The sequence below is a fragment of the Panthera pardus genome, unplaced genomic scaffold (assembly GCF_024362965.1).
Source record: "Panthera pardus isolate Hobbes unplaced genomic scaffold, ASM2436296v1 HiC_scaffold_16, whole genome shotgun sequence".
NCBI classification, from domain to species: Eukaryota; Metazoa; Chordata; class Mammalia; order Carnivora; family Felidae; genus Panthera; species Panthera pardus.
In genome coordinates, this window is record NW_026526721.1 from 96,122,189 (window position 1) to 96,143,738 (window position 21,550).

The 21,550-nt window shown below is 38.6% G+C and overlaps 1 pseudogene; it reads right to left on the bottom strand.

Annotated features, from left to right (window-relative positions):
- Positions 1 to 21,550, bottom strand: part of LOC109262102 (EGF-like and EMI domain-containing protein 1) — a 196,698-nt pseudogene that overhangs the window by 42,333 nt on the left and 132,815 nt on the right.

The following is a 21,550-nucleotide window of genomic DNA, read 5'->3' on the forward strand; positions in this document are numbered from 1 at the left end:
TTTGTTGTCTTTTCATTTATTCCATGAACCCTTGTATCTCTGCATTGCACTCACGATTTGTAGAGAAAGCTTTTTCATTATGTCCTTCAAATTCTTGGAAGAAATTCTGCTTAATATTTCCATGTGCTTCGTAGCAAAACTTCTGTGCTCGATGTCCATCTGCTTTTTGTTTTCTTATTCCTTTTCTCCTTTACCCTTCTTATAGAATTTTCACTGAAAAAGTAACCAAAGCTTTGAATGGTTTCATATATTGCTTCCAAAATGGGAGGAGGGTGTTTTTTCTTTTTTAATGCATCAAGTTTTTGCTTTTGCTTTTAATTTCTTGTATCTGGTTAGTTTTGTGTGCACTAGCTATTTAGGGGAGGTGAGTATGGATCTGGGGCTAGAAAAATCATTTCAGCCAGTTGGAAGTTTCCTGGGCCCAGAGTAAAATTCCATATGACACAAAGTTGTGGTGTGTGTGTGTGTGTGTGTGTGTGTGTGTGTAGGCTTAGCTCCCCTTAGCTGCAAGGCTGCTTATCACCCATAGATCCCCTCTATCCTAGGGCAGACTTGAAAAGATGCTAGGTCTGTGCACTTCCTGGTTTCATTCCAATTTCCTGCAACTCTGTGATGCACAGTGAGGTTAAAGGAAGCTCCTACAGCATGCTCATGCAGCCGACCCTAGTTTTTTTAACAAAGGGTCATTGGTTTTGCCCCTCTGTGTATGCCATAGAGAAGTGGCTCTCTGCATATCATTTCACTGAACTTGAGAGTTCTTCTGTTATGACTATTATTGTGATAATAATAATATGATTTAGGACAAGAAGGTTTTGTAGTTTAAAACAATTTTTTTAACTTTTATTTATTTTTGAGAGACAGAGAGAGATCATGAGCAGGGGAGGGGCAGAGAGAGAGGGGGACACAGACTCCAAAGCAGGCTCCAGGCTGTGAGCTGTCAGCACAGAGCCTGACGCAGGGCTCCAACCCACAAGCCGTGACATCATGACCTGAACTGAAGTCGGACACTTAACTGACTAAGTCGCCCAGGCGCCCCAAGAAAGTTTTATAGCTTTAAACAAAGATCATATTTTCCTTTTTGTCTCTCATTTTTCTTCCAGCTTTCAATGGGCTTCTGAAAGTTGGAGAAAATATAAAACTTTTCAGTTCTTATAATTAGACATCCCCAACACACAATTTGGGGTGGTTTTGCAAAAGTTAGCCAAAGTTATTTCAAAATTTGCTCCTCGTCAAGAGTTTGCATCAATAATTCTTTGTTTTTGTTTTCAATTTTTTTTTACCCTTCAGTAGGCTATTTGCTCTACAGTTCAACAAGAGTGTGTACTTTCATATTATTAAAGCTGCATTTAAGAAGAAAGTGTTATAAACAATGCCCATTGAATTGTATTCCTTGGCACCACATCTGCTTTCATAGTGTAGCTTAGTTAGTGCCTGGACGGACAAGGTGACCCTGCAGCCATTGTTACCTTGCTGACACCTGGCTCTCGTTTTGCCAGGTGGACATTGGCACCTTCCAGTCACTGGGTCACACTGTCCTGAGCCACAAGAACACGGTTGGACACAGTCCCGCCCGTGGTGATCCTCAGGACAAGCTGCAGGAAGGAGCAAAACAAAACCAGATTTTTCTTATTAAAACGTTTTGCCAGTCAAGACTTTAAAAAACCTTGTAAATACACGACCCTTTCTTTTAATCAAATGGGTTTCCTTGTCTTGCCTTCAGTTTGGTTTTCAACTGAAAAGGTTACTTTGAAAGAAATAAAACAAAAAAAAGGCACTGTTCAAGTGGTTGCTTACTTAGTGCGATTTTGGTTGACATCAGGAATTCCAACCAAATATCTAGTGTCAAACACTTACATATATGATATAAATGACTCTTACAAACTCAGCCTTGCTTTACCACATGGCTGCCTTAGCAAGTGTGTATGTGGGTGTGTGCGCGTGCGCACACACGTACATGCACACACATGCATGCATGCGCCCAATAATCTTGAGTGTTTCCTCTTAATGTCCCCTCTGAATTTTAGTTTACATTTCTATGCATTGACATAGGATCCATTATGTTCACATCTCCAAATATCATTATGTATCTCTAAGTGTATTGTTTACTTGTTAAAATCAACAAATTTGTTAAATTATCTTTTTAAATTAATGATGTTAATATATGTTAAAGTTTAATCTACTAATAAATTAACACATTTATTATTTCATTTTGCTTCAACTTTATGCCACAGATTCACTGAGATTCTTACCAAAATAAAGATAAAATAAGTATCTGTAAGAATCAAGCGAAGGAAAAAATACAGCAACGATATAGACATAAATGAGTAGCACAATTCCCCGGACTGGTAAGAGGTGGACAGCAAATTGGCTCTGACCTACTTAGCTGTCAAAGCAAAGAAGGAAAAGTACTCAGGTACAAGTTCACAGCTTCTGAAGACAAAAAACTACCAATATTCAGGGGAATCAAAACTCCTGAAGATGCATTGGCCTGAGGAAATTAAGAAATTTCCCTCAATGATTTTCTTTGAGGAACAAAGGGGCCAGTCAGAGCCTTCCTTAGGAGATGTTTATGGGTTGGCTTTAACTCAAAGATAACTTGGCTGGTTAGGCCTCCAAGGCAGTATCCACTAGGTTTCAATTTTCCACTACATGGAGCCAAGACTTTGTCTCATTTGTCTCTTATCCTCAGAACATCAGGATTCGGAGGCAGGGTAATTAAAATTACCCTCATACAAAGAAGACAGAGAAACTACCTGTCTGGGGAAGACAAGCATTTTGGGTATCTTTACCACATAACAACTTAATACCCTGCCTGATCACGAAATTTCATTATCATTCTTCCCAGTGACGGAATCTCACGGTGGCAACTACAGCACTTCTATCTTTAATGAAAGATCTACTGATGCTTATTTTACTCTTTGAATTCTGAAGTATAAAATACAGACGAGTGCACAAAAACATAAATGTACAGCTCTGTGAAGCATCCCAAAGTGAACTTCCTCAACAGCACATAGGTTGAAGGACACAAAATTGCCAGAACCACCTCTCCGTCACGCTCTCTCCCACGCATTGCCTCCTCTATCCTCCCTGAAGATCATTAGGATCTTGCAAACTGTCAAAATATATAGGAAATGGCAAATCTGATAAGATCAAAATGTATTTGTTAAGAATATCCCTGTAGTGTCTAAGATAGTGCATTTTTAAGAGATCTTTAATTTACATCTGGTCCCTTCAACTTTATGTCAATAGTTGTCTTTGTGATAGGTAGTTAGGTCTTTAAATTTTAGGGAACTGGTTACTTTTGGTAAGTAGGGCAACTGCTTACTTTTGAGCTGGAAATCGCTGAGGATAAATGAAATGGTGGTACTTTAGACAATGGGTTTGACATTATGTACACAGGCATACTCAGTCTGCTCTTCTCTTATGGAACAGATTTTCTAATCCTGACTGGAATCTAGCTAGCAGTTCTGGGATATGAGAGGTTATGACCAAAGGGCTCTCTTTGGCTGCCTTCACTGCTTCAGCTCTCAATCAAACTCCTGACGTAAGCACTCCTCAACCTAGAATGTAGGTCAGTTGGCGTTTGCCGTTGCTACAGTAAATTATTAAGTAATGATTGCAACATTTACTCTCTAAGGGCAGTTCTTAAAATTCTACTTTAGCATCTCCACGTCTTAACTGGTAGGCTGACTTACTTTGACTGCAGTCGGCCCCAATGAAGCCAGGAGGGCAGTGATAGGTGCCAATCACGGTATCACAGCTGCCGCCATTAAGGTACTTATGCATCCTTTGGCAATTTAGATCATAAGTGCCTTCTGGGCATCCTGTTGAAGGAGAACAAAACCATATGTGATACTGTAACTCAAAGCAATCAGGGTTGAAATTCATGCCCATAGACATGTGGTTAACTCAACATTCCAAATACCGTTCTTTGGTGTTTTCAATCACCTTCAAGCTAATGATTCAAGCCATGCACTTATCTGAGGAGATGAGATGGTAAAGATAGATGCCTTAGAAATACAGGTGGGGGCATAAATTTCCTGATGCTGCTCATTAATAAGTTACAGGAAACTTAACTCTGAGTCTCCTTGGAAATCTGCCCACTCTTAGTGCTCAGAATAGGTGACAATTCACCAAACAGGGCTATTTTGTTCCACTCTAGGCAAATTCATTATTTTATTTAATATTTAAATGTCATAGTTTGTCTTATCTGGAATGATACAGGTTTCACACAAGTATAAATTCAAATTGGCACAAAGCATGGAGAAAGGATTTTCATTTTCTGTTGGTTTCTCACCTTTCTACTTTCACATCCATGGATGTGTGGCCTACCATGATGATACCTGTGTAACAGATAAATGGCCAGAATTCAAGATAAAGGGAGAGTAAACAGAACAAAGAGTGAGCTGAAGACCACATTATCTGTGCAATGATCGAAAGAGTGGGGATGTTTACTCAGGAGAAAATAGAGCTAAGAAGACAGGAATGTTTTCAAACATGAAAAGGCAGCCTTGTAAGAAAAGAAGAAAGGCAGATTTTATCTCAATAAGGAAATACTTTCTGGAAGAGCTGTCCAAGATTGGAATAAGCTTTTTTCAGGAGGCATGATTACTCATCTCTGTAGGAGTTCAAACAGAGACAGGATAAGTATACAGTAGAGAAAATATAGAGGGTATTCAAGTACTTGATTAACTTTGAAGCACTTCCATCTGTGACATTCTCCTGCTCTATGAAATGTCTGGTACTTTCAAGTCTTCAAATCATAAAAGTTTGAGTTTCAAGAGACCTCATGTCCATCTGGTTCAACTTTAATGTTAAGATGACGAAGCTAAGTCCTATAGAGTAAAGTGACTTAGAATACATATCGCACAAAATTCTGTCACCTGTTAAAGATAACCATCTTTATTCTTGCCACATATTTAAATATGGGGCTGCAGGAAATTCTGAATAGACTGCGATTTGAAACCTATATATTTCGCTTACTAACGTTGTGGCTTTAACTCCTTTCTTTGAGCTTCTGGTTCTTTATTCCCAAGGGGGATAATAACAAAATCACAGACCTGCTGTGGTGGTTAGAGTGAACAAGTACAAACTCGGCTCCCATGTCAATGGTGGCCATTATTTTCCTTAATGGTGGCAGTACCATTGGTAGGCATGTAGTAGAACCCTTTCCCTACCGGCTTGACCTGACTCAGAGTGTTTGGTATTTGCCTTAGGTCCTTCCTCTTGAAAAATCTTTTCATTTGGAAGAATATCTCTAAAAGTGACCAAACTAGACTGGATGATACTTGTTTCCTTCATTTCATCCTGGGTTTTTATGTAAGAATCCAACAGGAAGGAACATTTTTTTTTAAGTATGTCACATGTAGCATGTTTTAGAGGTAGCAGCAAAGAATGGATTTCATTGAGATTGAGATTGTTTATAATCCCCATATAAGTCCTGTCTTAAAACCCAGGGTCCTCACCTTGAGTCTCAAACCCAAAAAGTGGCTGCTTCTTTCTTCCTTTTTTCCCCCCAGTTTTAAAATAAAATTTTCCATAATGGAGAGGGAAAGAAAAACATGACAATTATTCATACCAAAGGTTATTTCTGTCTTGTAGCTATTGTATTTCTTTATTCCTCCCTATGAAAAGTGATGGCTTCACTCCACAGTCTCTTCTGTCATTCCCTCCTCCCAAAGAATGTCCATTCCCATAGTTAATTGCTCCTTCTTTGGTATACAACGTTCATTAGTTCTCCTAGGAACGTCTTTTCTCCCTCACCAAAAATGTAACAGAGCATATCTAAAAACAAAACTTGTGATTAAAAAAGACCGCATCTCCTCCTCTTCTCCTATTCACCAAGATATATAATACTTCATGCCCATTTGGGTCAGACTTTTAGAATGCAATTTTTTGTAGTATTTTTTATCATTACTACTTGCTAGGCTTAAAAAGAATGATTGCTTGATATTAGAGAACATACACAAAAAGCAAGCTGAAAGCATGGAGTCCGAAAAAATGAAGTCTTATGTGTACTGCTGGGATGTTCCTTCCAAAAAGGAGGTTAAATTAATATGAGTGGATTGGTACAGAAAATTCTGCAGTCACATTGCTATGAGGTGAAAGCTGACATGGGTTTCTGTGCAAAGAAGGAAAAGAGAAACACCTGCTAATGTGAAACTCATGTACTTATTAATGGGGAAAATGTCAAGGTATGGATATAGTTATGGATATAAAAAATTAGCATTTCAGTTTAAACGGAAAATCATATGTGTAATTATTTGAAAATGTAAATAACTGATATGTATGTGTGTGTGTGTGCCTATATTTTGAACTCATTTTCATGTAAGTTGAAGTTATTTGGGAGACATAATTTCCTTATGACATATACTCATCTCGCAAACTATCTTTTTTTATATATTTTTAAATGCTTATTTATTTTTGAGAGAGAGACAGAGTGCAAGTGGGGGAAAGGCAGAGAGAGGGAGAGGGAGAGGGAGAGGGAGAGGGAGAGGGAGAGGGAGAGGGAGAGGGAGAGGGAGAGAGAGAGAGAGAGAGAGAGAGAGAGAGAAAGAGTCAGACAGAATCTGAAGAGGCTCCAGGCTCCGAGCTGTCAGCACAGAGCCCAACTTGGGGCTCGAACTCACAAACTGTGAGTCTGCTTAACCAACTGAGCCACCCAGGCGCCCCTCATTTTGCAGACTATCTTAATGGTGGTTTCGTGTTTGATAGAACCATCCTCATATTGGTCCTTCTTTGTACACAGAATACAAAAATCACCTGACTGTTAGCCTTCAAGTTAATTATCCTTTGAAATTGGGACACTGAACTTGACGAAATTTACCTACTAATGAGTATGCCATCTGTTGAAAGACAGTGTATGTACAACCTCTTAGCCTCGAAACTCATTAAATTTATATCAAGAGTACAGTATGCATTTACAAAAGTGCCCATAACTTTTTCCCCAAGAATAAGTTATTTACTGGCAATTCCACTTCCTGTTAGAATTCTGTAGCTATGTGAAAGATTGACTTCTGGAATCAGGGACATCCTTTGCTCAAATGTTCACTAAATTTAACAAGGGAACACATGCATAGGACATAATGATTTCATTTGGCTTGAGTGAAATTTGGTTTCTTCTCCCTCATTTCGTAAAGTTCCATTTTGACCATTAATTGGCGTTTGCCCCATCCTTTACAATTATTTCTCCCAGGAAACTTTGTTTTTCTGGCAAGGGATATTTAGATATTTCCCATTGGGAGATGACTATTTTTTTTTCCCATTTTTGCACTATTCCCTCTCGTTGAAGGAGACTTATTGGATGAAGCTGGGCTATGAACACAGACTTCTGATTTAAGTACTAAAGGCTACTGTATACTATGATGACGTAAACAACATTTGGTAGTTTCATTAGAAACTTGGAACAAGCAAGGTAGTGACTGTATCCTGAGACACTTAGCTCCCAAAAAATGAAAAGCATGAATTTGTTTTTCAGCCTTTTCTTAGTGTTTGACCAGGTTATTCACACGTACACTGTCACACAGTTTTGTTTTATTCTTAAAAAGAGATGCTAAAATTTGGTCTGTCTGAATTTTTATTGCTATGAGCAAGAGCGTTAAAAGCAAGCTCCTACTAATGTTTTGATATCTTCCTCCTGGCACAGGTGGGCTATTCTATGGCCCATGCTTCTCAAAGCATTCTATACCAAGGGTGTTTTTATGAAAACTGTCAAAAGAACTGCCCATGGTTTTAGAGGACCCCAATGCTTTAAATGCTCTCAGAGAATATTATAAATAGTGGGTGTCACAGTTTGGAGAAATAAAAGATTTCCAGGGTATGAGGTTACTTTGTAATTTCTCTTTGGTCATAAAATACATAGCATGATAAATTGATATCTATCGAGCAGCTGGTTTGTTTTTTCCCACATGCTGTCCACAGACTGAGACCAACCTGCCCATTATAAACCATGGACAAGTGGTGAGATCCTACTACAATTTGTCTGCTTCCTCTGACCTCTGCCGAGAGAAAATTTGGATTCTCCACTCCAAACTCGAGAACATGAAAGCCCAGTTGTTTTTGGCCGCTGAAACTTTTGCTTTTGGGCCAGCTGCACCTTTTATGGATATTTTCTTGAACCCTTTTTCGTAGTTCTGTAATTATAGTGGATGTTGCCAAGGAAACTTTGCAGCAACTCCCAACCACGTGTTGCCTGGCGCTAAGCCAATCTGACTAGTCAGGGAGCGGCATCCCGACTCAGCCTTGACTTTACAAGGTGGAGGTCCCCTCCTTCAACCCAAGGTAGCTTGCCCTCTGACATGGAAGTACTATCAGCCCTATGTAACACTTTATTTTGTTAATATAAAACATTCTTGATATCAAGAAGAAATTCTTCCTGAGAAATGTGACAATTAAAAGTGAGGAAATAACTTTCTTATTACCAGGGTGCTTGAAATCTGCCATAACCAAACTAGAATTGAAATTTTACTAACTTTATATTTTAGTTCCTCAGTTTGAGTTTGTATAATAACCGCAGTGGTTATGGGTTCCAAACAAAATGCTAACTGAAACCATTTTCATACAGGCTTAATTTGTGTTTGTAGCTGATAATATTTAAAATTAGGACAACAGTGAGAAGTGACATTCAAAAGGTACATTCTATGGCTTGTAGAAAATTGAAATCAATAGCTTGGCCATAAATCTATGTTTTATAGGTGGCATTCGAGGGGGAGAATCCAAAAATTGTCCATATGTTTGCAGAATTAAGAAAGGAAAGTGGAAGGAATCTGCTACGGGAGCAAGTAGGGAGAGAAGAGAAGCAGTGGCCAAGTTGGGGGAAAAAATGAAACTGAGGCCAAATCATTTTACTTTTAAACCTATAAAAAGTACATTATAAATAATTACAAGCTTACAAATTAAGTAGCTGACTGAACATTTTAACATGCTCCTTGGGACATTTTATCGTGTGTTCCCCTAGAACCATTTTAGATGTTAAAATGCCCTAACAAATCAATATAAGGTGTTTGGTCTAGGGACCATCCTGTTTTTACTACACAGCAGTGAGCCAACTGGCATTTTGTCCTTCAAGCAAGTTACAATCTTCATTCCAGAATAACAATTTGTTTAATTTGATTGTTCCTAAGCAGATCCCGGAGCTAACTTACTTTACAAATCACTTTAAATATGTTCCCATCTGCTGTCTATTGATTGATAACAGCCAGTTCCTATTATCTTCATTCTTTCTTTCTCTCTTTTTCTTTTTTTGGTGGTGGGGGGGGGGGATATTTGGAACCCAAAAGGCAACATAGGAGAATGGGTTGCACAAGAAAGTGCATGATTTCAACCACTTCAATAAACATTCTCACAGGACTTGCTATAAATTAGAAGCTTGAATTAACATTTGCCCTTTGGCATTCTGACTGATGACCCACCCTATTGGTGTCTCTTGGATAAATTACAACAAAAGTGCAAAACACACTTACTGAGATGACAGCGGTTTCCATGGTAGCCAGGAAGACAGGTATATCTCCCTGCGACTGGGTGACACTTTTCATTCTCAGCTGAACACTGACATACCTGTTTACAGTCCTTCCCATATGTGCCTGGTGGACAAACTGAGGGAAAGAGGAAATGTAAACCCAATGAATTAAATTTGTCTGTGTAAATATAGCTCTAAAAGTGAAAGCAGGGAAAAATTTATTAAATAAGACCATTGCCTACAGAAGTGCGCTGCCCTTTGGGATTTAGGTTTCATTAAATTTACTTGGGGATTACTTCACTGTTTGATTTTGTTTTGTTCAGTCAATTTGTGACCGACTGTCAAGGGCCAGCTGCAATTTTCTTGTCACTGAAGAAAATCATAGGGTGATGTCAGGTAAAATCAACTAAAATAATAGTATAATTCATGAGGGACCACATATCTGGATAAAGATATTTTTTCTGGTGCAGCCGGTTTAAATTCTCAAGGTTGTTTCTCTCTGCACATTAGCATGTACTGTATTTGTGTCACTTGTCAGCTACTCTGCTGGGTTGTGCTGTTTTCTTTTTAAGGCCGAGCAGTAAAAGCTTTCCCTCCAACTTCTAAATAATATCATGCCGTTTTGTTAAGAAAATAAAAAAGGTTTCTGGGTATTTTTCAGCTTATAAAATGGAGTCAAATAGAGGCTTTAAGTTTCATGGTTGTGTCTAATGACAATTTAAACAAATTCAGTGAAAAAAAAAAGTCAAACAATTTGGTTATAATATGTCCTGTAAACCTAAAATTGAATAATAATTTCTGGATACACCTTTTAAAAATGTATTGATTTATTCTGAGAGAGACAGAGAGAGAGGGAAGGAGAGAGAGAGAGAGAGAGAGAGAGAGAGAGAGAGAGAGAGAGAGAGAATCCCAAGCAGGTTCCTCACTGTCAGCACAGAGCCCGATGTGGGGCGTGAACTCAGGAACTGTGAGATCATGATCTGAGCTGAAACCAAGAGTCGGACGCTTAACCAACTAAGCCACCCAGGTGTCCCCCTGGATCAACCTTTTTATTTATCATCTAAAAGATTTGGCATCATGAAAGAATGAACCTGTTTTAATAGAGTCTTCTCACATTGGAAACATTATTGACTATTTTGTTCATGCTGTCCCTGTTTTTTGTTGGCTGTCCTGTGTGTGTACGGTGTCACTTGTTTTCTTAGCACACACTATCTTTAAGAATATTTCATCTTCCATTTCTTTAAGTAAAATGACAGCAATAGTAGAAATACTAACTTTAAAGGCCTTTGGTTGCTTGCTTAGTATTAAAAATAAAGACTAATGGTGGCTAAATAAAGCCTAGGTGGCTCAGTTGGTTAAGTCTCTGATTCTTATTTTGGCTCAGGTCAGTTCGTGGTTCGTTGGCAGTTTGCGGGTTCGAGTTCCACATAGGGCTCTGCGCTGACAGCACAGAGCCTGCGTGGTATTATCTCTCCGCCTCTCCCTCTCTCAAACTAAATCAATAAACATTAAAAAAAAAGACTAATGAAACACAGGCTAATTAATCAAAATAGAGGATTTTCCCCCCTCCCTTTCTTAAGTGGGATGTATACAAACAAGAGAGGTGGAATCTGATTCAGCATCCGAACAGCTATTTAAGCAGTTTGTTGTTGCTCTGTTGTTGTTCTTTTATCTAAGAATCACTGATCAAACATACACCAATAAAGCATTTACCTGGTATGCCAGAAAGCACATCTGGCTTTACTGCCTGAAAAGTTTACTAACTTTGCTTGTTAATAAGTGGCCAAGCAAGACAAACTGATCATGGCATTTCAGACATGACTGAGAGTGTGGATGTTTATACTCTCACTTCCTTCACCTTGTTTGTCAGTACACACGTTGAGGGCGTCACTTACATTCCACCGTGACGTGATGAAAGGAACTCCCTAATGGAAGTTTTCGAATGTGTAAAGGCTAACAAATCATCAGAAAAATCAAAATATGTTTCATTGGAGGCTTCTAATCATTTGAGAACCAAGAGCTGCAGTGATTACAAAATCTTCCCATCGCTGAGAAGACCTGTTTTGCCACAGGGTCACGTGAGCATAAAGCTTGGTCTCCCTGTGCAAAACCCTACGCTCTGTGGAGACTGATAATACTGCGAAGTCCAAGTGGCTGTGCTGAACACAACAGGATTTGTGTGGTAAGTTCTAGTACCCCAATGTATTTAGCCATTTTCCATCTTGAGGTTTGGGGCCCACTGGCCTAGGGTTCTGAGGAAAGTGACATTCACACTGGTCTGCTCTGAGAGAGAGCCATTAGGAATATTGTGCTGATCTGCAAGCATCCATTAAAGGTTGGGTGGTCTAGAGGAAATGGCATGAACTTTGAGTCAGGTAGGCCCAGCAGTGCCAGTGACCTTATCTGTGGCTTTAAACAAGTTGTTAAAACTCAAAGAACCTCGATTCCCTCTTTTATATGATGGGGTTAACAAAACCTACCTCACAGAATGTTATGAGTAGTAGTCTAGCGGACATAGTAACACATGGGAATCTCATAGCGCTTCAGTAAAATTTGTTTGATTTCCATTGAAAACCTTATACTTAAAATCAGGTTCAACTGTTCAACAGAAGTGCTGTATTTGGGCAAATACTGGATAGATACATTCAGACTAATTATGAAAAAGTTACCTACTATTTAAAAATCATCTTTACTTGTACCTTTCAGGAAAAATTATTTCTAAAAGGAAAAAAAATAAAAAAATTAGAATTGCATGACATAAACTTTCTGAAACACATATACATAAAATTTATCCATAGTCTCACTATTTGTTCAATGTTTTGAGGGTTCATGAAACCATTCACAAATGTGAATCACTTCTCTACCTGAAGAGCTCAGACACATCCTTAACTTTGATTCTTGAACTTCAGAGGAATCAAAATTGCAGAAGATATAAATTATCTACTCATGAGAAACTGACCTCCTAAAGTTCTTAAAGTCAGTCACAAATGGACGTTTAAATGTCACTGAAGGAATTTACAATTTGTATTGCAAAGCAATAAAATGAAGATGGAAATAAAAGCAAGAAAAAGTATTCTGAATGTTACCCAAAAGAATTTTTTAAAAAAAATATTGCATTTCTTAGATTACACATGCATAGTGAAAAATATCTATCCGTTGTCACCTGGTGAAAGAATGACTTTGACTAAGACTTCCGAGGAAATCAAAGTTCATGTAAAGCCTGCCTCATATCCTCTGAAAGAGAATGTGGTGTGTTCGTTTATTGCCTTGTGATGCCAGATGGACTGGATTATGGGGCATGCTTTTGACCCATCTTACAAGACAGGCAAAATTCTGGAATATTCTCATTCAGCAAGAAATATTTTCTGGATATCTGCTATGTGTCCGGTTCACAACAGTGAGCAAAACTAAACATGATCCTTGTACCCAACAAGCTTGCAATAGTGGGGAGATACATACAATAAAATAACCATCCAAATAAACATATGATTCAAAAATATTATATGAGCTCAGGGTGCTATGAGAAAGCATAATATCAGGGACTCCACTTTGACTGACAGGCATGGGGGGGGGGGGTTAGTGTTTAGTTCCAGATGTTCTCTTTGAAGAGATCACTAACTGAGACCTGAAACCCTACAGAATATATGTAGTGGGAGAGGGAAGGGGAATGAAGAAAGACTATGGAGGAGAAAAATTTCCAGAGGGAAAGTCCCAGGTACATATGAGTTACTGATACTATTCCTAAATATGATGATGGCAATGGTATGCTTATATGTTAGACACGCGTGTACGTTAGACAATATTAGGCTATGTTATTTTAAGCAATTCTGTATCAGTTCCTTATGGCTGCTGTAACAAATTATCACAAGTTAAGTGGTTCAAAACAATATAAATTTATCATCTCACAGTTCTGGAGGTCAGAAGTCTAAAATCAAGGTGATGACAGGGCTGTGTTCCTTCAGGAGACTTGAAGGGGGGCGGAATCTATTTCCTTTTCCGGCTTCTAGGAGCCACCTCCATTCCTTGTGGCCTCTTTCTCCATCTTCCTAGACAGCAACTTAGCTTCTTCTTCTTCTTTTTTCCTCTGATTTCCTGCCTCCTTCTTAAGAGAACCTTTGTGATTACATTGAACACACCCAATAATCCATCTCAAAATCCTTAATCATGTCTTCGAAGTCCCATTTGCGATGTAAGATAACATATTCGCAGATTCTAGGAATTAGAACATGGACATTTAAAAAAAATTTTTTAATGTTTACTTTTGAAAGAGAGAGAGAGAGAGCATGAGTGGGAAAGTGGCAGAGGGACAGAGAGAGGGAGAGACAGAATCTGAAACAGGATCCAGGCTCTGAGCTGTCAGCACAGAGCCTGACACAGGGCTTGAACTTGGGAACAGTGACATCATGACCTGAGCTGAAGTCGGATACTGAACCGGCTGAGTCACCCAGGCACCCTGAACATGGACATCTTTGAGGGGTCATTATTCAACCTACCACAATCTCTATATTTCCAAATATTTTAGGTATCTTCTGACTTATTCCTTAGAGACCATGATATCACAGAAGGTCATGTTTTTAACAATAGCCTAATGCACAACTCTTTATAGAAATTAAATTATCATATTTTAAAAGCAATGTACCATTTATATGGGAAAACTATCACCAATTATTAAATATATATATATATATGTATATATGTGTGTGTATATATATATGTATATATATATATGTATATATATGTGTATATATATATATATATATATATAATCACAGTCTCTCCACTGTGACAGTTACAAACTCCAAGGCCATCTATGCCAGCACAGTGCTCCTGATAAGCTAAATAAGCACAAGCAGAAAAGTGTTTTATATCGTCGAAACAAGTATCCACCATCCCACTAGTTGAAAAAGAAAGAAAAGCCGATGGCTCTTATGATGGGGAAAGAGGTGTATTCAAATTTCATCTAATACTTCGTTTCTCAAAAATTGGGATTGAGCTTTGATGGCTTATGACAGCATATTTTGCTCAGGTCTTTTATCAAATACAGCTTTTAATACAATGTTACATTGAAAGTGACTTGGGATTTTTTGAAGATCAGGACCCACAAGTAACCTGGGAAGCAGCTTGGGTGCCAGAGACATCTACAGGGAAACAGAAAGTAGAGACTTCTCAAGGGCTAAAACTCAGAGAAATGATGGACTAACTATAGAATACAGAAGTTTCTAGACCATGAACTGCTTGCTTTTCTTGTGCTTTGTATAATAACATTATTTCTCTGCTTAAAAATAAGCCACTTTAGGGGTCTCCCCCACTCATCTAAGGAACAGTATTTGTTTTATGCTTTTACATATAAATGCTCCTTTAAGCAGATGCTATTATGCCCATAATAAGATAAATAGACATAAGATCATTTTGCCAAATGACATGGCTAATAAGTGGCAAAACCAGGAACAAAACCATGGTGTCCTTAGGATGAGTTCTAAGGTATTTCCTACTCTCTCAGAACTTCTTCTTAGGAGGTGAAGGCCATGAGGGAAGGAAAGGGTGGGGGGGGGGGTGGAAATTACAGAGGGGGTGAGGCAAACCGTAAGAGACTTTGGATACTGAGAGCAAACTGAGGGTTGATGGGGGGGGTGGGGTAGAGGAGAAAGTGGGTGATGAGCATGGAGGAGGGCGCTTGTTGGGATGAGCGCTGGGTGTTGCATGGAAACCAATTTGTCAATAAATTATATTAAAAAAAAAAGAGAGAGAGAGAGGGACCTCAGTACTACACAACACCGAAGAGGTTGCAAAGCTGCTCAACAGGCAAAATTGTGGTTTAACTTACTAGGTAGGAAAATCAGCCTGGAAAATTTTATGTTGCAAATTTCTTGTTTACGTTATTTACTAATTAGCCATCCAGAACACTGGATGAACTGGTCAAACCAGTCAGAAGTATTTTAGTTCTTCCTAGCTGAAATTATTCTGGGCAATCAAATGGCCACAAAACTCTCTGGGGTGATTTTTATGTAGATTTAAGCTGATTCCCATATTAAAGCTACACTCTACTGTTTAAATTAACCAGGAATATACTCAAGAATAAGAATGAATCAACAGTGACTATTTTTTAGTTAGGTAGAATTTATATTACTTTGATCATGAAGATGTAAGCTGAATATAAGATTCTGGAAGGGGAAAAATCATATTTTTATTTGTTGTATTCCCAAACACTTGATTGATTTTTATTAAAAATTGAGTAGTCAGCTTTGCTAAGATTCTAGTTGAGCAAAGTCAATTACAGAGACAAGTTGGTTAACTCTGACCACCTCATAAACACTACACCTCACATAATTTTACTACACGGTAAACTTTCTAATAGTACTTTTTGCTTCTAAGAAATAACAACTTCTTGGGGTGACTGAGTGGCTCAGTTGGTTAAGCATCCAATTCGGCTCAGGTCACGATCTCACAGTTCGTGGGTTCGAGCCCCATGCCGGGCTGTGTGCTGACAGCTCAGAGCCTGGAGCCTGCTTCAGATTCTGTGTCTCCCTCTCTCTCTGCCCCTCCCCGGGTTGTGCTCTGTCTCTTTCTCAAAAATAAATAAACATTAAAAAAATTTTTTTTTGAAAAGAAATAAGAACTTCTTCAAGGTGACTTCTGAAAGGTGATTCCTATCTTTACTTTTCCCACTAAATTTAAAGATAAATGAGATATCAACTAGAGAATTTAATGAGTTTGTCTTCATTTCATTATCCCATCTACGACCTTATATAAGTATTTTCTGTGAACAACGTATCTGGCTGGCAAACAGTTTATGAGGTGGCATATAGAATTCAAGCATACATATAAGCAAATGCAATGAACTGACTTTTTGTTTGGAAGTTCATGACTGCCTTAGCATTTGGCATGACACAGAATAACTTCTTGTGGGAAGACCCTGCCTAGCCTGGCAAATAGATACGTTGTGCAGTCGCAAGATCACAGTCTCTCCACCGTGACAGTTACAAACTCCAAGGTCATTTATGCCAGCACAGTGTCCCCGACAAGTTACATAAGCATAAGCAGAAAAGTGTTTTATATCGTCGAAACAAATATCCACCATCCCGCTAGTTGAAAAAGAAAGAACAGCCGATGGCTCTCATGATGGGGAAAGAAGTATCTTCAAATTTCATCTAATACTTCATTTCTCACAAATTGGGATTGACCTTCGATGGCTTATGACAGCATATTTTGCTCAGGTCTTTATCAAAGGCCTGGTGATAGATCAGCTGTCATGTACCCGTTCCTCAGGATGTCTTTGTATTAAACTAATGGTCCAGCAGAGCAGCCAGTCTGACAGGCAGGTTATTTATTTGCAATCCGGTAAAAGAACTGACAACTTCATTGTTTTAATTGTTCATTTTTCATGGGCTGATGCATTAGCTCACCCGAATCTTTGTGCCTTAGTCAGAGAATAAACATATGGGAGTAAGGGCATCAGAATGACTGGGTCCATCTTAAAGTTCAAGAAGCCAGGGAGAGTCTTGGTGATGGCTGTGATTACCAGGGTCCCCAAGCATTTGGGGATTTTTTTTTTTTTTTTTTTTTTTTGGTCTTATCTCTGTCCTGCATCTCTTTCCTCTCTTTCAGGAAGACCTATGATGTCAGCTACTGATCTGATTGTTTCTTGAAACAATGTTCCTTGTTCTCACAGACTTGTGAGAGGAGAAAGACTGGAGTGGGCCTAGAGTCTCCTGTCTCAGACTGGGGACTGCCAGACAGAGGGCCTCAGACTTCAGCTTATCAAGATATTGAGAGGAGACACAGCTCAGGTCAGAGGCTCTCAGAATCACCAGGAAGGTTTCTGCTAAATAAACATAGACTGGCCTCATTCTGTGAGGTTTGATTCTAGTTCAGTGACTGTTTGGTGAGGACTAGGTACGTATATTTCTAAAATTCTAGGATCCTGGCAAAGAGCCATTGAAGGAGAATTTAGAGCCACACCCTCAATTTACAGATAAGGTATCCAATACATTGAATCATTTGCCCAAGGTCATAGCTGTTTGGCGGCAGGACTAAAACCAGAACTGAGAGGTCCCGACCCTCAGATCAATGCTCTTTTAATTTTCTACATCACATATCATTCCCCAGGAGCTATTTGAGAGACACTCGGAGGAAGTTCTACCAATAGCTTCTGCACATGCTAATGTGTCAGGGCACAATATGGAGGTGATCATTTTTACTGAAGGCTCATCTCAAATGCTGGTCTTCAGAGAGCAGAGGACATTTCCAGAGCCCAATTACAAGCACGAAGGGGATTCCTATTAAGGTACTGGGTCCCAAATTATATTATTATTTTACTATTTTTCCTTCACACTAAATTGAGAGTGCCTCTAGGGCAGAGGCAATGTTTTATTATTTTCAATGTGCCTCACATCTCACATAAACCAAGAACCTAGAAGGTACTCAGTAAATTCTTGATGAATAAAAGAAAGAAAAAGGAAAGGAAGGAAGGAAGGAAGGAAGGAAGGAAGGAAGGAAGGAAGGATGGAAGGAGGGAAAGCTTCTCTAGCCCAATATACGTAACTGTGTAAAAGGCTGAGCCTACCCAAAAGGAGAACACTGGATCCCCATGTGGCATGTTTATATATTCATTGGCTTATTAAAAAAATATTCAACATTTACAATTATTTACAGGGCCCTGTGCTTGGTAATGATGATATAAAATTAAACAAGACTAGTATCTATTTTCAAGAACCCAACAGACTAATTTAGGAAGATGTGACAAATTGATACAGAATAATTTGGCAAGTGCTCCAAACATGTTTAAAAAAAGCCTAAAGCATCTGAAAGAAAATAGCTTAACCCTATCATGAGGGAATCAGTGTGTCCTCAGAGAGGTGGCGTTAGAATTCGGCCTAAAAGAATGAATAGAAATTTCTTAGAAGAGAATGAATGAATAAGGTCTTTTATTAAAAGTGATTGGTACCTTTGCTTCATGGCTAGAGGGCAGGGTTTAGGAACAAGTATGATGTCAAAGATTTGTGTTGGCCCTTAAAAGTGTTTTTTTAATATCACATTGAAGGCTCAATCTGGTGCTCATAGATGACCACAGAAACATCATGATTAGACTGTTGACAGTGTGCATATTGGATTAGAGAATGGGAGCCCAATTGGGGGCCACTGAAGGCATCCTGAGAGACAAGAATATGAATTAGAGGGGTGCCTGGGTGGCACAGTTGTTTGAATGGCTGACCTCGGCTCACGACTTGATCTCACGGTTCATGGGTTTGTGGGTTTGAGCCCCATATCAGGCTTTGCACTGACATTGCAGAGCCTGCTTTGGACCCTCTGTCTCCCTCTCTTGCCCTGCCCCTCCCACCTTTCTCGTGCTCTCTCTCTCTCAAAAATAAATAAAATTAAAAAAAAAAAAGAATCTGAATTAGAGATCTGAAAAAAGAATGGAGATGAGGGGGAAAAAAGATTTTATTTATTTATTTATTTATTTATTTATTTATTTGAGGAGGATAGTACTGGATGACAGATTGTTTAAGAGACCAGAGAGAAGGCTCTGTTTGTAAACATTTATTTTATTGTTTGTTGTTTGTTTGTTTTTGCCATATGGTGTCTCTCTTCCAGAATGGCCTAATATTCTCACATTCCAATTACAAATGGGTTAAAAAATATGAAGACATTGACTTGAGAAGGCCACAGCAGATAAGCAAATCTGAATCAGCATGCAGCCATTCTTACACCTTTGATAACACGCCTTTTCAGCTTACCTTGGCAATCACAGTACTGGCTGGAGAGGGCAGGCTGCCAGGGCAGTGGCATTGCAAGAGCTGTAGACTGGATACACCAGGGGCTCCAGACTGGAAAGCAGCATGAGCATGTGGATCAGAAGAGAGAGATGATCGTAAGACAATGGGACTGGGATAGGTCCTGGAAGCAAGTTCCACCCGGTTCATTTCTTTTAGGCTTGCTTTCTGAGTATATGCTTATATGGAGCACACTCCCTAAGGACACATTCAGAGTATTTCAGTTTGAAGTCAAAGTGATGATGTTCCTTGTTGGAATGGACACCTTATATACCACTGGCAACATGGTATCCCACTAGGACATTGATGGTGGTTGCCGCCCTTTCATGGAACTTGGTGGTTGCCATCTACCAGATGTGTGGATCATATTAATTAATAGCTAGCAACAACATTTCATCTTCATCAGTGCTCCAGATAAAAGCCAAACAATAAATCACAATTCTAGAACTTCAACATTTCAATTCAATGCTGGTGGATTATGTTAAGACCCACAGAAGAAATAAATCAATTCCAAAAACCAAGAGTTAATTTTTTCATGCCTGGTTTTCAATTTTCTCATGTGTTTTCTTCCGCTACTAAAAGGTGAAAATAAATAGCACAGTTACAATTGTGGATTGTTGTTCGGAGACTCCAACCTCCAGTGGATGTTCGGAATGCAGAAACTCAAGCTGAAAAAGAGAAAGAAGTTTGTAGAAATAGGAGAAGGTAAGAATCACCAGATAGCAACTATGAGAAATGAGTGTCGTGGAGGCCTGAGGAAAGGGTCATGTTTAAAGAGCTGACATTTTCTGAGTACCTAAAATGTGCCAGACCTGCTCTAAGTCCTCCACCTGTATCATCTCCTTTAATGACTGAAACAATGTGAGGAAACAACTATCGTTATTTTCATTTTGTCGAGAAAACTAAGGAAGCTAAGGTGAAGTCATTTACCCAAAGCTTGCACAGCCCGAGTTAGCATTGATAATTCAGTATCATTCTCTTAAACATGACATTATTCTTCTTCCCAGGAGTTACTGCATTAACAGGGTAATATGAACATGTACTACTGGTTTATGGGTTCTTACAGAAGGTCCTATGACCTCATTTCACAGAATCAGGATAGTATAGTGAGAAAAATCTGGACTGAGCACTGGGAGTTACCAATTCCTACCCATGTGGCTCTGAGAAAGTCACCTCCTCTCTGAAGTTCATATTGTATTTTGTCACTTCCATAGCTCTATTTAGTTTTAAATTTCAAGTAATTGTTATTATTAAAGTGGTCAGTAAAACATCTCAAATGATGGAAATCTAGTACATTCTATTTTAGCATGCAGGTATATAAACTGGCTACGCTATATTCAAAACCATAGTAACTTACAAGAAAGATCAGATCCTTTAATTTTCTGTTCCTCTATGAAACAATTAGATATTAAGTTTGAGATGCGATGTCACCAATCATGACTCTTCTCAAGATCCGTGGTATGCATGTCCAATTACGGAGTTAGTGGATTGTAACAATTATACATGATGTAAGTATTTCCCTTTGTAAGGGTAAGGAAAGGTGTTAGTATTAGCCACTTAGAACTCACAGTGGATGATGAGCGCTATGGTGATTGGACAAAGAGGGGGCACTGACATAGTAAGCAGGAAACCCTAGAATCCAAAATACTTGAGTGTTCATGCTTCCACTCACGTGTGTTAATACCTCCTTAAGTGCGTATACAAGAGAAAGTTTGTAGAATCCAGGGGCAGCATAATTAATAGTAATTATTTCCTTTTTTTTTTTTTTTTTCAGATTTGCTACCAGAAGAGAGACAATTCCTTTTTGACTATTATCTTAGAGGGTTAATTTTGGGAATCCGTGTAAAATGAAACCCCAGTGAAAATTCTCTTCATATCATAATTAAGGCCAATGAACAAAAACAAATGATAGTCAAATATAGTAATGAAACTTCTGCATCAGTGATCAGCTCAAACCCTGACCTGACAAACAGACGTCTACATGGCTTTCCCGAATATTAGTCCCCTTTTGTCACTATAGAAAAAATAAAGCTTCAAAAACAGAAACGTAAGGGAAGCAGTTAATGCTACTTTGGATGATAAAATAAAATGAAATAACTGTAGTAGAGTAACTACATTCTTGTCAGTTCAAATCATAAAATCATTGCTTTTAGGTCACGGCTCGTGAAAACAAATTCCTTTTCTTAACACCAGTATTTTACAGACAGATACCAATACTCACTCATAAATTTCTACTAACATTTTCATGCACCCAATTTGCAGTATTAATTCAATGTTTACTATGTGGCAGCCACTTAGCTTACTTAGAAAAAACTCAAAG